The sequence below is a fragment of the Manacus candei genome, unplaced genomic scaffold (genome assembly GCF_025592945.1).
Source record: "Manacus candei isolate 608988 ecotype Guabito, Panama unplaced genomic scaffold, ASM2559294v1 h1tg000039l, whole genome shotgun sequence".
Lineage (NCBI taxonomy): Eukaryota > Metazoa > Chordata > Aves > Passeriformes > Pipridae > Manacus > Manacus candei.
In genome coordinates this window covers 248,369-262,380 of record NW_026138087.1, presented here as the reverse complement: position 1 = coordinate 262,380, position 14,012 = coordinate 248,369, and the positions used below count along the sequence as shown (strand labels likewise).

Here is a 14,012-nt window from a genome sequence, read left to right as displayed (position 1 = left end):
TATATTGTCAGAAAAATTAATGTGAAAGTCTTCACCAATTTGGTAGCCGAAGCAAAAACCCTGTCATACCCAGCATTGTAGCTATGGAAAATACGCATCACTGCTTTCAAGGTCATGTCTTCCATGAGAGCATTACAGTGTTTCCAGCGTGTTTCCAGACTTTCAGTCTGACGTCTGTGAGGCAATACACTTTTGAATGCAGGTGCACCTTCCTTAAAGTCAGTAATGAATATATCTTTTGTTTCCCATCTTTTATAAGGGTGCAAAGTCCAGATGTGGACCCAACTGCCACTAAAATCCTAGAGGGAGGGGTTTTTTTCTTAAAATTAAATGGAGAATTGGCAGTGGTGTTAGAAATTATTTGGCAATTCACATATCAAGTTGTCTAAGTGATGATTGCCTTTTAGCCTGAAGTTCTGTGAGAAAGATAGCTCTTGAGTTTTAGTTTAAAGAAGATTTGGAGATACATAACTGAAAGTTAAAAGACAATGAAAGATAGCTGAGAATGCTGGATAGCATAATCGTAGTGAAATGTAGGACTGGACTAATTTATTTGAAGTGTTTCTACTAATGAAACCCTGGCAAAATCACCCTAATCTTGTAATTCAGGGTTGCTCACTCTGCATAGTATTTACTCTTCTTTTAAAGGCTGTGTATATTTCATTTGCTAGTGATAACATAATAAGGCCACATGGAAATCCTATAAAGATTGGAGGGAAAAAAATCCCTCTCATGAGAAGAAAAACAGATGCAAAGCTGTAACCTTGCACCTGGAAGTCTTTCACATGGAAGTTCTGTGTGTTTCCAACCACCCCATAAGGACAGAAACAACACAAGCAGCTGATAATGTGATTGTGAGGAATGTGCTGACCATGGTGATGACAGGGTGATATATTTACCCTCAAGAGCACAAGTGCACCTGTGAAATATTAGACTGTGCTTTTTTACTACAAGATCAGTTTAGAAATATTTAAGAGTAAGCTACAAGATGGAAGGAGAGGGCAGTTAAAAGAGGCTGGGAAGAGGTAAGTGATAGACATTTGGGAAAAGCAGAGTGTGCTTTCAGAACAATTTATCGCAGAGCTTTGGAAGCTTATTCCACTCTCACTAAGAACAGATCCTTTGGAAGGAAATGTCTATCAATGCAACTAATTAAATACACTAGAATTAGTAAACTAGGAGAGAAAATTCCTAGCTTATGTTAAAAATATAAAATTTAACATGCAATTAGTGATGCATACTTGAGAAAATAAAAGGGATGTTTCAGATGGCTGACTGGGTTGCACTGACTGTGTATTTCTAATTTATGTTTTAGGTTAACACACCAAACGGTACAGAAAACATTACATGCGTGGAGAGCATCAAAACTGAAATTACTGTTGGTGTGCTATCCTCTGGGTTTCCTGAATTCTTAGAATTTTATCTTTAGTACTCACAAATAAATAATGGTTGTGATTATATTTAAAGAAAATTCTGCATGCTAGTATTGCTGTTTCCAAATGATCCTTTTCCATTTTGAAGTTCTCCTGTGGGAGGAAAGAGAAAAGATGTACTTGTGGATTGGTTTCTTGTTTGGAGTTTTCATTTGTTTTTCTTTTTTTGTACTGTTTAATGTAGCCTTATAGAAAACTTAGCAAACCTTAAGCTGGCTTGTAAGGGACATATGTGGATCATGATGTTTTGAAGGGAAGATTCTTCCTGGTTAGCTGCTGTTGTGTCTGGGAGATGTGGAAATACATTGGTCACTTTACCTACTTCAAACTGGATGAAAATGTGTTATCTTATACCAAGGCTGATAAAAAGAATATAATGCCATCTGTATAAAATAGGGAGTGTGTTTTTTGCAGGCTTGTGAACAGATGCTAGCTGCCATGTTTTAGCCAAAAACTATGACATTAATGATAAGGTTTCCTGATACAGGAATGTAATGGTTCCAAGTATAACAAACCAGAGGAATCTGGGTTTAGATTAGAAAGAAACACTTACTGATGTGTTCAGTAAAGAGAGGAGATTCTAAAGAGAGGAGATTAAGACCAGAAACTCTAGAAAAGGATTTTTTACTCTCTTGAAGAAGAACTATGTTCAACACCTGAGAAGGGTCTGTGAAATCATGTGTCACCACTGCCTGACTTCTACCATTGTTTCTGCAGCAGTGCCCAGCTATAGTGAGAGTCTGGTTCATTTACTTTGGTTAATTAGGCATGTGCTGCTTTCATACTACGTAGCACTTTCACACAACTTGTAGTTTTCTTTATTATTTAGTGGTTTGGTGGTTTGGGGTGGGTTTTTTTTGTGGTTTTGTTGTTGTTGTTGTTGTTGTTGTTGTTGTTGTTGTTGTTGTTGTTGTTGTTGTTGTTTGGGTTTTTTTTAATGGCGTTTGAAGTTGAGGCATCTGAAAAAGTCAGTTTGCCAGCCTGGAATAAGATTTCCACTGGGATGACAACCAAGTGGTAATCTTTGAGGTTTCTGTGAGCTGAGGGGGAAACTACAAGTATTTGCAGGACAGTCAGTCCGCAATGTCTTGAGTATTTTTATTGAGGGGAATTCAACTCCTCAGAGTAAGGAATTCAACAGTTGGCTGTTTTTGCTGAATAGGTTCCTTGAGTTAGTAGGTCAGACTCATTTGACAAAGTTCTCAGTTTCTCCTAAAGTAAATACAATTTGAAAAATTTGAAATTCAGTATGATGTATAATAATCAAACAGGTGGAACCTATTTGAAAGGTAATAAGTGGTAATAAAGGTGTATGTGATAATAAACTAAACATTACAAGCCTTGTTTCTTTAGGAAAGGAGAGTAAGAGTGTAATCTCTTGGTGTTCATCCATCCCCTAACAACTTTTGATGCCATTCATTAATTTCAACAGAAGCTGGCAATGGAGATCAATCTTTAAGCTACTTGATTTCTGTGAGCTTCATGAAAATACATTCCATCTCTCCTTCCCACCTATCTATCAGTGTTCTCATTAGGAAAGCGAGTGTCAGCTCAACCCTCATCAGTTACCAGATTATCTGTAGGTGGCAGCAATGGTATGAAGTGCCCTGATTTCTTCTGTCAGTTCAGTGCTTTTGTAGACCTGGCAGAATCCAGTGTGAAAGCTAAAGCTGTAGGAAAGCAGTCTTTTTTAATTCTGCTGTCCATATTTCAAAGCAGTTTCACTTCAGGCACTATTATGAAGAAACCATAAAGGTGATTAATATTTTGTAATGAAGCTGTTGGCACCTAATAAGCTATCCACTTCTGTGGACTCATTACTAAAAATATTTAAGAACTTGAAGGTAAATGTAACATTCAGTTTTAAATACATGCATTTGGATACTAGATCCTTTGTCTAAATGAATTCATTGGTATTGACTGATCAATTGCCTTCCAAGGAAATAATCAAGGGGTAATCTTGTTGAAGACAAATGGACTACTTAGCCTGACTCAAATGTCAAAGGGCCAAATCTTGTTTTGAGAGTGGAGAATAACCTTGTGGTTACATTGGGACTGTTAAAATGAGAGAGGTGAGAGGGACTCATTCCAAAAAGGAAGTGAGTTTTTGCTAGGTCTCTAAGTCAGAGGAGCCTGCAGCTGGCTGGTCCAGCAGCTTGGCTTTAATAGACAGTGTAGAAGGGAAACTGTGCAGATGAGGAGGGAGAATCAGGCCCATTTTGGTATCACGCAACAAGGAAAAATAAGGTCACTTGAGCTATAGCTTATAATTGATTCCTGATGTTGTTAGTTCTTAAAAAGAAAATGTTGTAAAATTTTTTGGCAAATGTGGGAATTAACTATATGGATAATTCCTAATAATGGCCATGAATCATCTTTGAAAAGGGTATTGCAAATTTTAATGTGCCTCAGGATTTTCAGAGTGATTTTTTTCCCCACCTCTTCCTTCCTGCAGCTTTCTTTTCCTTTCTCCTAATAGTTTTATAAACTTATTGTAAACTTTTCATGTTCAAACTACCTTTTACAGTCTTACTTCTCACCCATATGCAGAACTCTGAATCATCCACATCAAAACTTACAAAATTGGCATTTTGTCATTTCAGGAAAATAGTAGCCAAGATTAAACCATATATTATTTATTTTATTTAGTTTTTATTGTAAAAGCCACTGTTACTGCCTGAGAGCCAAGAGTACTGATCTTCATAAGATCTGGGACACCTTTGTGCCTTTCTCACAGTACTATCTTCAGACAGGGGGCCCCCTGGTGGTCTAGTGGTTAGGATGTGATGCTCTCACTGCTGTGGTTTGGGTTTGATTCCCGGTCAGGGAACCCCTCCGGGCAGATGGAGCTCGTCAGCCCTGTAAGGCCATCCATCTAAGAGAAGGTCACTCTAAACAAACCTACGTCCTGAGGACCTCGCTGCCACCGTCCAAGCTCGCTCGGCCCCGGCAGATGAACCTCAGGATTAAAGGGTGGGCTCAGTTCAGCACACACTGTGTCTCACCTAAAAAATCCACTGCGCAGGCTCGAATGGTAAAGACCTTTCCCAAATCTTCGTTCGCAAAGACTGGCCATGAATGTAGAAGGAGACAGGAAAATGGATGATATTAAATATGGATAGATCTGAAAGAATAACATGGAAAGGTGGAAGGAGGTACTTGTATGTGAAACAGACAATATCTCATTTTTGAAGAAAACATTTGTCATACAGTTTCACAATTCTGACATTTTCCTCTATCTTTCAGACTGTTCTTAGTTCCTCTCTACAAAAGAGAAGTTTCTTATTAGATGGAGTGACTTTTAATTAATGCTTGTCTTTGGTGAAAGCAGCCTGAGGTGGGTGTATAGTTATAGCAGACTGATTCAATTCAGCAGACCTACCATGTGACCAGCTGCTAGAAGCTGGACTATGGAGTCACAGGAAAAGGCTTGTAATCAATTTAGAAAAGCATATAGCTGGGCAGAAGGAGAAGTGTTTCAGTTTTAGTTTTTAGATGGTGATTTGAAGAACACAGAGACAATTCACATGAAAGGAATTGATTTTTTTCCCCTCTTCTATACCTAAGTGAGCTGAGCTTAACACTGTTGAAGGATTTTCTGTGAGATGTTCATGCAACTCTGGTGATAGTATCTTGGCTTTGGTTCTGAATTTTGTTCTAAATTTAGGATTCCTCTTTGCCTCTCTCTTGGAAAGGTAGTTGTTCCCTTCCCTGTTTGGTATCAATAACAGTCTACCTCCCTTTTAGCATTATTTCTGAACTCAGTACTTGCACAGTGTGTGAATCTCTTTATATCATCTGTGACTATCACCATTTTGGGGACATACATTATTTTTGCTTTCACAGAAGCAATTTACAGTAGATAGATGTTGACAGTTCTGGGCAGCCAAAGTTGTATCACAACTGTCTTAGGATCAAAGAAATGTTGTCCTTACTGCCTCCTACCACATTTCCAAGTTATCCATGTTTCCTGTATTTTCTTGGCCAAAAGTAAACAAAAATCAAATAGAAAACTGTCAGGAGGTCATTCCTGAAGGACAGATTATTATTATTTTTTAGTTTCTCTGTTCATCAGAGCTCTTGTTAACATGTTGCTACAGATTAATATGTAGCTGCAATAGCACCACTAGCATTCCTGTTGTATGAAAAGGCTTGTCTGCCATCAAAAATTATGAAGAGACAGCAGGCAGCAAGACAATAGATCAACCAGAGTGTCTGCAGATGGTTTTAATCTGATCCTGTTGTTTATACAGTGTCATAGGTATACATGTTGTGTTATAGATATTTAAACATGAGAGTTTCCTGTCCTGAGGGGCTTACAACATACAACATTGTAAATTAAATCCTGAAAGATTTCTAGGTCATCCTGTTCATGCCCAGTGTGTGTAGCTTACAACTGCAATATGGAATATCCCCACTTCTCACTAGCTGAGTGTGTAAGGGCGAGAAACACGTTTAAGTGATGCACAGTCAATAGCAAGTGAGACAACTCCAGTAATGGATCTTCAGGGCTTTAAATAGAGAATTCCAACATATGAACAGAGTTGAGGTTTGGTTTTGTACATTTAGTTGCTGTGAAGGAGCTCAAAAACATGCCTAGTTTTTCTGTTTCAACTGTGTATGTGTGTGTCTTCCTGTGGAGGCACTGCAAGGTGAATTTAAGAACTGAGGAGAAGAAGAGAGACAACTGAATAATTTCCTTACTAATGAAATGATATGACCATTTCAGAAGCCCTTTCGTAAGTTCTGTTTTAAGGTCACAAAGTTATAAACCCATGACATACTTTTGCTAGCATTTTACAGTTACTGTTCTGGAAGAAGTCATACCTTCAGAATATATCTGATGGAGATTTGTGCACTTTACACTGTAATCTTCCTTCTTTGTGCCATGAAATATTGGCTGGAAAATTTGACTGTGAAATTTGTTCTTCTTTCAATATAAAGCAAGTTGTATGTTAGGAGTGCAACCGAGAAGCAATTTTATGGCCTCTACTACTTTATTTAGAAGTTCTTGACTCCTGACAGATAAGGATAATTTTTCTAGTCCTGAATTCTAGTTCCTGAACCTAGGAATGGGCAGTATTGATCTCATTAACTTGCTTCAGGCACAATTCCCATTTTTCCACGCTACTTGGGAGTGATTTATGTACTTCAGAGTATCTCCATATGATATAGACCTTGAATTTTTTTCAGTTATTTTTGATTTGTAGGGTCATAAAAATAGTTGCTTAATAACTTTTGTATATAAATATCTCTCCTACAACCTTCAATTTTATTTTCTATCTCTCATGATGTTCTTCATTTTTAAGATTTGAAAACAACTGTAGGTCAGAGAGAAATAGGAAGAAATCTGGAAGTTCAAAGCTCAGAAAAGAGTTAAGTGGGTTTTTTCCTTGCTATAAAAGAAGTATTGGGCAGAAGCCAGGTGCTTGAGAGGTGGAGAAGAGGAATTGCAGAGGCTGTTTCTCTGTGTGTTGTAGTCTGGGGGAGGAAAGACAAGTGGAGCTAAAACAGGGCATGACTCCTGGGAGGGAGCCTTTTATGACAGCTTTCTGGGAGAGTGGAAACTAGGAGAAAAGGTGGCCAGAAGAATGTGTGTGAAACATGTTTGTTTTACTTAGCTCAGACTGCTTCTTAAAAAATTTAAACTAGGTTAATTAGCACTTGCAAAATGCTGCTCTAATTTGCTGAATTGCTTCCTGTCTTTGGGCTAGTTCATTTAGAATTAGCCTATTCCAGGCTGAGATTGCCAAGTTTCTAGCCTTGACTGAGAAACTGAGTTAATGGGCTTATGCCTATTTAAAACACCTCTGTACCTCCCATCTGAAACTCAGCGCACTTCTGATGTTCACTTCCTAATTTCACATTGCAAAAGGCACAGCGACAAGTGGCAGGGATACTCAGAGATGTGGAATGGCTTCCGCACAAACCCCAGTTGGTTAACCTGGCCTCCTTAAGGCTGGGGAAAATGAGACTGTGAAGAGGACATGATAGAAGACTGTAAAATCCTGGGTGGAAAAGGAGACTAAGGAGCAAGTAACCACACTTTCTCATAACACAAGGATTGGAGGTGGCAGGCTAGAAATGCACAAGAAGGAAAGATAATTCTGGGGAACCTGTTGCCATGGAGTAGTTATGCTTGGGTAGACTTGGGCTTAGAAGTGATGAAGCAAATGAAAGCTCACAAGGGCCTTTTGAAGGCAAAGATGTCCTCTATGGCTTCGAAAGTGCCTGAAAAACAGATTACTGTGCTGGTGTATTGCTTCATGCTTGCCCTGTTCTTGTGCTCTTTATCCAGATATCTGCCACTTGCTGTTTTCACGGAGAACCTGGCTCAGTGTGGCCATTCCTATGGAACAGCAAGTCATATGCAGTAAATATAATATGAAATAATCACTTTGGAACAGTACAGATTTGCTTTTGGATTCTATTAAAGTGTGTAAATACTTTGGATGCTATTTAAATTCAGTTGAATAGCAAAGTGGTTTTGCCTCTTTTTCTGAGAGCTTTGTTGCTTTTAAGCTGAAAGAAAGTAATTAGATTTTAATCTAAGGCTATTCAGGCAAGATTTTATTGCTGAAAAGAAGGTTATGCATGCAAATCTGCATGGTACACATTTGATTTGATGTCTAAGTAAGTTTCAGATATGTATCTAAATGTTACGATGCTGGCAGAAATTCAAACAAGCCAATATCAAACTCCAGCTGTTGCTTCAACACACTCGATATGTATTTTGCCTAATTTGTGTTTAGTTCCAACAGTGGCAAGCTGTGTTACCCTAACTGTAGAGTAATTTCAGAAAAAGCTGTAGTCTTTTTTTTTTTTTCGGATATTTTGTTTTCCACAAAACAGCAAAGTTCTGTGAGGGTTCTGGGCTCCTTAGAAAGTTAAATTTCTTTTTCTTTTAAAAATCTTTTTGCCTCCCTTTACATCCATAAGTTTTGAGCATAAAATAGGGACCATTGAGTATATTTTCACTTCTGGACCTAATTTTTTGTTCACATAGACAGGTGACTATATACTGAAGTACTTGACTGTGCCCATGTTGATATTCTGAGATAGGACTCACATAAAAATTATTTCTGAAAATGTAAATCATGATGGTCACACCAGGTAACTTTAGTCACTTAATTTCAGGGGTTACCTTTTACTTTAGGCTGGTGGAGAGAAAGATGCCTTTGGGACTTTGGGCTGTGAACTATTTTTGAGAGGAGATTAAAGTATGACTGTACTCTAGAAGTGTCTCATCGTATTATCTGTATATAAGCACTTTTGCAGGAGTATCACAAAATTTCTCTTTCCTTTTATAAATAAAAGTCAAAATCCCAACGATTAGGAAACTAGATGATAATTGGATGTTTTAATGAAAATCTTACTACTGTTATACATTTGAAAAGAGATGTTGGAATTTTTTCCCTAGGTTCCCATTTTCCCCACCCCCGCACCCACCACCCCTGTTTCTTCTGGGATGGGGGGATTTGGGGAGGAGGGGGACTGAGCGAAGCCTCATGCGCCTCCTTTTCTTTTCCTGAGAGGAAGTTTTTTTCCCCACAGGACACCTTGCGGAGGATGGCTGAGAGAGAAAGAGACCAACCCATCTGTGGTGGTATCAGGGCTTGTGACAGGTGCACTTACACTTCTTCCTTCCATATGTTTTCCAAGAACTTTTAGCATCAGTAGAGATAGTAAGTGTTTCCTACAATTCAATTAATGCTTATTACATTTTCCTCCTCATTACATACAGTCAGGTTAATTCTGAGGTGATTGCTATGTGCAGTTGCTTAGCCTGACACAAAGGAAATGCAATAGTAGCAAGCAGAAGAAGAGAAGAAAAAATTTAATCAATTTACAAGGTAAATGCTGTCTTCCATTAATTGAAACTATGAGAGAAATTAAGTGCCCACATGTTCATGGCCAGTGTAGAGTCTTGTCTGCCTTTTCAGTTCTTCCCTTTGGAAATACCAAAATTTGTGCTGAACTTTTTGTGAGCATGACAATTGTTATTTCAAGAGAGAATGTCTCATAGATATACACTGTTAATTCTCATGCCCCAAATGCTTTCCCAAAGGGAACATGAAGTTGCAGGTGGATATCCATGACTGGAGGAGAAACACTTTTAAGCATGTTATTTAAAAAAAAAAGTAAGAAAGACATGAGAAATCCATAAGAAGGGCTTATTGAGGGAACTTTGTTTCCCAAAGTCTTCACAAAACCTTTGGTATTATTTAGTATGTCTGCTAGCACAGACAGCATTGCAAAATTAAGTGCTTGAAAATTAAAAAGTGACCAGCTGACCTTGAACAATCATCAGTGTTTTGTGTTCTTTTCACAAATTTTGATAAATTGTACTTCTGAACTTTGCTTACAAGTATTCCGTGTTTCAAGTATACCATAGAGGAACGCTTCTTCCTTGTCAAATCTGGTAGAACAGCTTTAATCCATACCCTAATTTTAGGCTACACTTGCTCAAAATTGCACATAAATAAATCTAAGGAAAATCCACCAAGAGTGGGCTTCTTATGCAGCATGGTTGTAACTGTAATTAAGTAGTAAATCACAGGAAAACCTTTCTGGTATTTGATACAAGAAGTGACACTTAGCAGACTCACTGTTTTCACATATCACTGTTTGCTAATAATACTTAGTTCAATTTTTAGCTCAAAAAAACTGGATAAGGGACTGTGGTGCTAATCTGAGTATTACTTGAATCATCAAAGCTGTTCTAAAACCAAACCAAGCGCCACAAATGGCTTAGTCTTGCTTGTATATGGAGCAGAGAGAGGTGAGAAAAAACCTATTCACCTAATTATAAATTCATTGTTATTTTCTTGCACAACGGCACATCAGGATGTGATAATTCATTTGCTAAACTGTCCTTTCAGTTATGGGGGAAATGGGCTGCATGCAATTCCCTTAAAGCAGGATTTAGCATGAGTTACCCAAAGAGTAACTCTGGTTCTACATACTGACAAAACTTGCAGTGCTGGGTATTGCTGCCTAGAGTCCTGGTCATGCCCCTCTTGGCTACTGGAAAAATTAACCCTGTCCTGGTTGGAACCAGGACACTTGGAAGACAGCTTCTCTGGTTGCCAAAAGTAGTACAGTTTGGCTGAAAAGCAGATACTTTGGCTATTGTAGATTTTTATTTCCATTCTAAAAACATTTCACATTTTTTTTAGTTTTACCAACATTAGTAATGAAATAATGACTGTGACTACTGAAAGTACTTATATGAGTTTTGCATACATTTTGCGACTCAGCTATCTGAGTGTCACTCATTTTGCCACTTTGCTACCTGAGACACATGGCAGAAGATAGTATGAAGAGAGGCATCCATATCATCTTGTGCACTCCATCATAATTGTCATGTGCTCAAATTACACGGTAGGTTTTTTCCATAAACTTTTATGTTATGATGCATGGATGGTTTTGAGAATGTTTTCCATAGGAGGAATTGTTCATATCCAGTTGTCTTGCAGATGTGATGAATGCTGCTTGTGTCTTCAAAGCAGAGATAAAGGCTGCAGTAGTGAAAGATGAGGAATAAAAGGAATTTAGATTAACTAAATCAGATGATTAGACCAGCTGCTCAGCTATGTGAGCTAATTGAACTGCCTTTGTAAAAATTGTGAAAGCAGTCCCTCCTCCAGCAGCAGAACAAATAGACTCTGGTTTCTTACAGATTTGCCTGAGTAGCTGAGTATTTGGGAAGATGTGAGATCCAGCTGATCCTTTTTTGCAGACAGGATGATTTCAACACCTCTGCTATGCAGGCATTTTCAGGTGTCTAGTAAGGCTGGAACAAAAGCTACAGCCTTTCTCTCTGTTGAGGTGTTGAGACTCTCCCTCCTCAACTTAACTTCCTAATGTCATGCTTGATGAAAATCACTGTCTTTGAGGAAATTAACCTATTGATTCAGAAATTCTTTGGAAAACCTTGGTATAAAGAGTTATAAGGTAGTGAAGATGAGTATTGGGATAATTATTTTTAGTGCACAAGAATTCTGTTTTTCTTCTTTCCTTTATAACGTATAGAAGTTCAAAATGATTAAGGTTGGTTTGGACTTGTTTGGGGGGTTTTTTGTTGTTGTTTCAGGTCTTGGTTCTGGTGTTTGGTTTTTTTTTAATTGTAAATCACCTTTAAAAGACACTGCTTTGCATACACTGGAAGCTATAACATACATCAGGATATGCTTGTAGTGTGCAAATTGCGTGCTTCCATTCTTTTCATAAGGTTCAGCTGTCTAGGCAAGGCCTTAGTGCAGCTACTGCTAGATGTTTCAATCAGCACATGTTCTTCTGTGAGAGAGAATACAGGATGGAGACATTTATCTCTATATTTACAAAGGTAGAAAATGAAGTACATAGAAGAAGAAGAAAGAAAATTACAGGAGAAAACAAGGTCCTAAGGTGAAGGAAAATGGCTTTTTCTAAGTGTGACATAGGCATTTCTCCTTGCCTGTTGCTTTGGAAAGCTTCTTCCATACCACTCTTGAGCATTTTCCGCTTTTTTAGTAAATACTCAAAGAACTGTAACTGAAGTATGCTACTGAATCAGTCCCAAATCACGAAAAAACTCTCTAAAACAAATCACACCTTCCCTTCCAAATGTTTCCCAAAGCATGTAGCTCTGAATTAAAATTGGTGCAAGGAAACATACAATAGGGAAAGGGAAATCCAGGGAAATAACACCTCTCAATTTATATAAATTAATTATCATAATACGTAAGACGAGAAAGAAAGCCAAGTTCTTCCCTTTGACATTCAAACATTAGGATAGAAACCTCCTAAGGAGGAAATTTGTTTCAATTCATGCTGATAATTAACACCTAAATTTTCCTGTTTGTTAGAAACTTATCTCCTCCAGACTTGCATTAATGTTTCACTGAAATTTTACTTCAGTGTGATCTTTAAGAAGGAGACAATAGAAAACGTTTGTTTTTTTTTAATTTATTTATAATGCATCTGGAATGGCAACAATTATGCCACAGAAAACCCAGTATCAGTAATATGAATAACTCAATGAAGGCATTCTTTAAAATGCTGAAGTTAATTGTCATGTAAGAGTCTAATGTTAGCCAGTTCCAATTTCTCCATCACACAAAAGGGAATTGCGTATCTTTGTGTGGAAAAAGAATAGAGAAACAACCTAATTTATCTTGCAGTAGGAAAAGCTGACTAGATGTTGATTATGTCAGTCAATGCTAATGTTTCCACTTTTGAAGACTAACTACAAGCAAAAAATGATAGTGCAAAACCTTATTTGAAATCCATTTTCCCTTCGTTCCACCTTGATTTGTTGGAATGGATGCTGTTCTGTGGATGTATACTAAGTTTACTTCAACAGTTGGATGCAGTGATTCAAATTAGCTGAACAGGTAACAAGTCCCAGCATATTTCATCCATGTGTGATTCATAGGATTATATTCATTCTGCCTTCTTCATAACATGTGATGTATAGGGAGCAGTCCTGTGAAATCCTCTTTACAATTGCTGGAGAGTAGCATGTGCTGCTGCTTCTAACCAGTCCCATGTCCTGGTTGTCAGCTCTTCATTCCTTTCATCTCTAAACCCAAATTTTCCCAGCTTCTCTTAAGTGGCGAGTGCCTCCAAGAAACAAGTTTTCTTTGTAAGAATTCTAGTGATAATTTGTAGTGACTTGTCTTGACTGAAAGGAGTTGAGGGAAATAATAGTCTTACCATTTTCTTCACTATTTCAAATCTTAGCAAGGGAATTTTAAAGATGTTGTGCACTGGATCAATACTTTATGTAGACCTAAGCCACATGCTTTTTGGTTAACATTAATATAATTTTATAAGATATAACATGTTCCCACCACATATAAATGGATAACTGGGCGGTTTTGCTCCATTTCCTGACTGGACAAAAATTCAATAAAGGTGTATGAGAATCAAAACTGCAATTATGTATATGAGGGCTTTCTTCAGGGCCAGTCAAGTGCGTGAGAGCCCTTACTAATTCTGTTTCTGCTATATGTCTATTCTGTGTCTATAGGCTATCTATTGCTTGTCCCCCAGATCTATCAGTTTGTTTCTTTTCATAAAACTGACTCTGAATTCCTTGATAGACACATTAGTAAATATGTGAGCCTCTGGAATTGCGCATTACGGATAAGTGCAGATGGCTTTTTAGGTTTCTTTTTATCCAATATTTACATTTTGAAATGAAGTTGATGTGTCTGTCATTACTTATCATCATGAACAGTCCCCAAATGATACTGTAAAATGCTTTTACATCACAAAACCTAATGTCAGGTTTCATATTTCTTGCTTGGTAACAGAAAGCGTTTCTTATGTTGCCATGTCTTCTACATATTCTGCATGTTGGCATAATCCTATTAACCTCATGTTACAGATGTGAACATCTTAGATCAATATAAACTGTATTTTTTAAAATTTTTTTTACAAATCAAATGTAAATGAAATGAAAATCAGGAGACTGCAAGTAAAAGGAGTGGGGAGTTGCTGACAGATAAATAAAAGAAAGCATTAGTAGTTGATCCAGGTTGAACCAAAAGAGGCCAAAACTTGGCGTGCAATGACAAGCAATTATCTGAA

The 14,012-nt window shown here is 37.6% G+C and overlaps 1 long non-coding RNA gene across 1 annotated transcript in view; it reads left to right on the top strand.

Annotated features, from left to right (window-relative positions):
• LOC127474075 (uncharacterized) overlaps positions 1 to 1,430 on the top strand; it is a 46,147-nt gene extending 44,717 nt beyond the window's left edge. Inside the window, exon 11 of the long non-coding RNA XR_007905719.1 lies at positions 1,316 to 1,430. This is a non-coding gene — a long non-coding RNA (uncharacterized LOC127474075). The remainder of the gene's footprint in view (positions 1 to 1,315) is intronic.
• Positions 1,431 to 14,012: the final 12,582 nt, after the last annotated feature.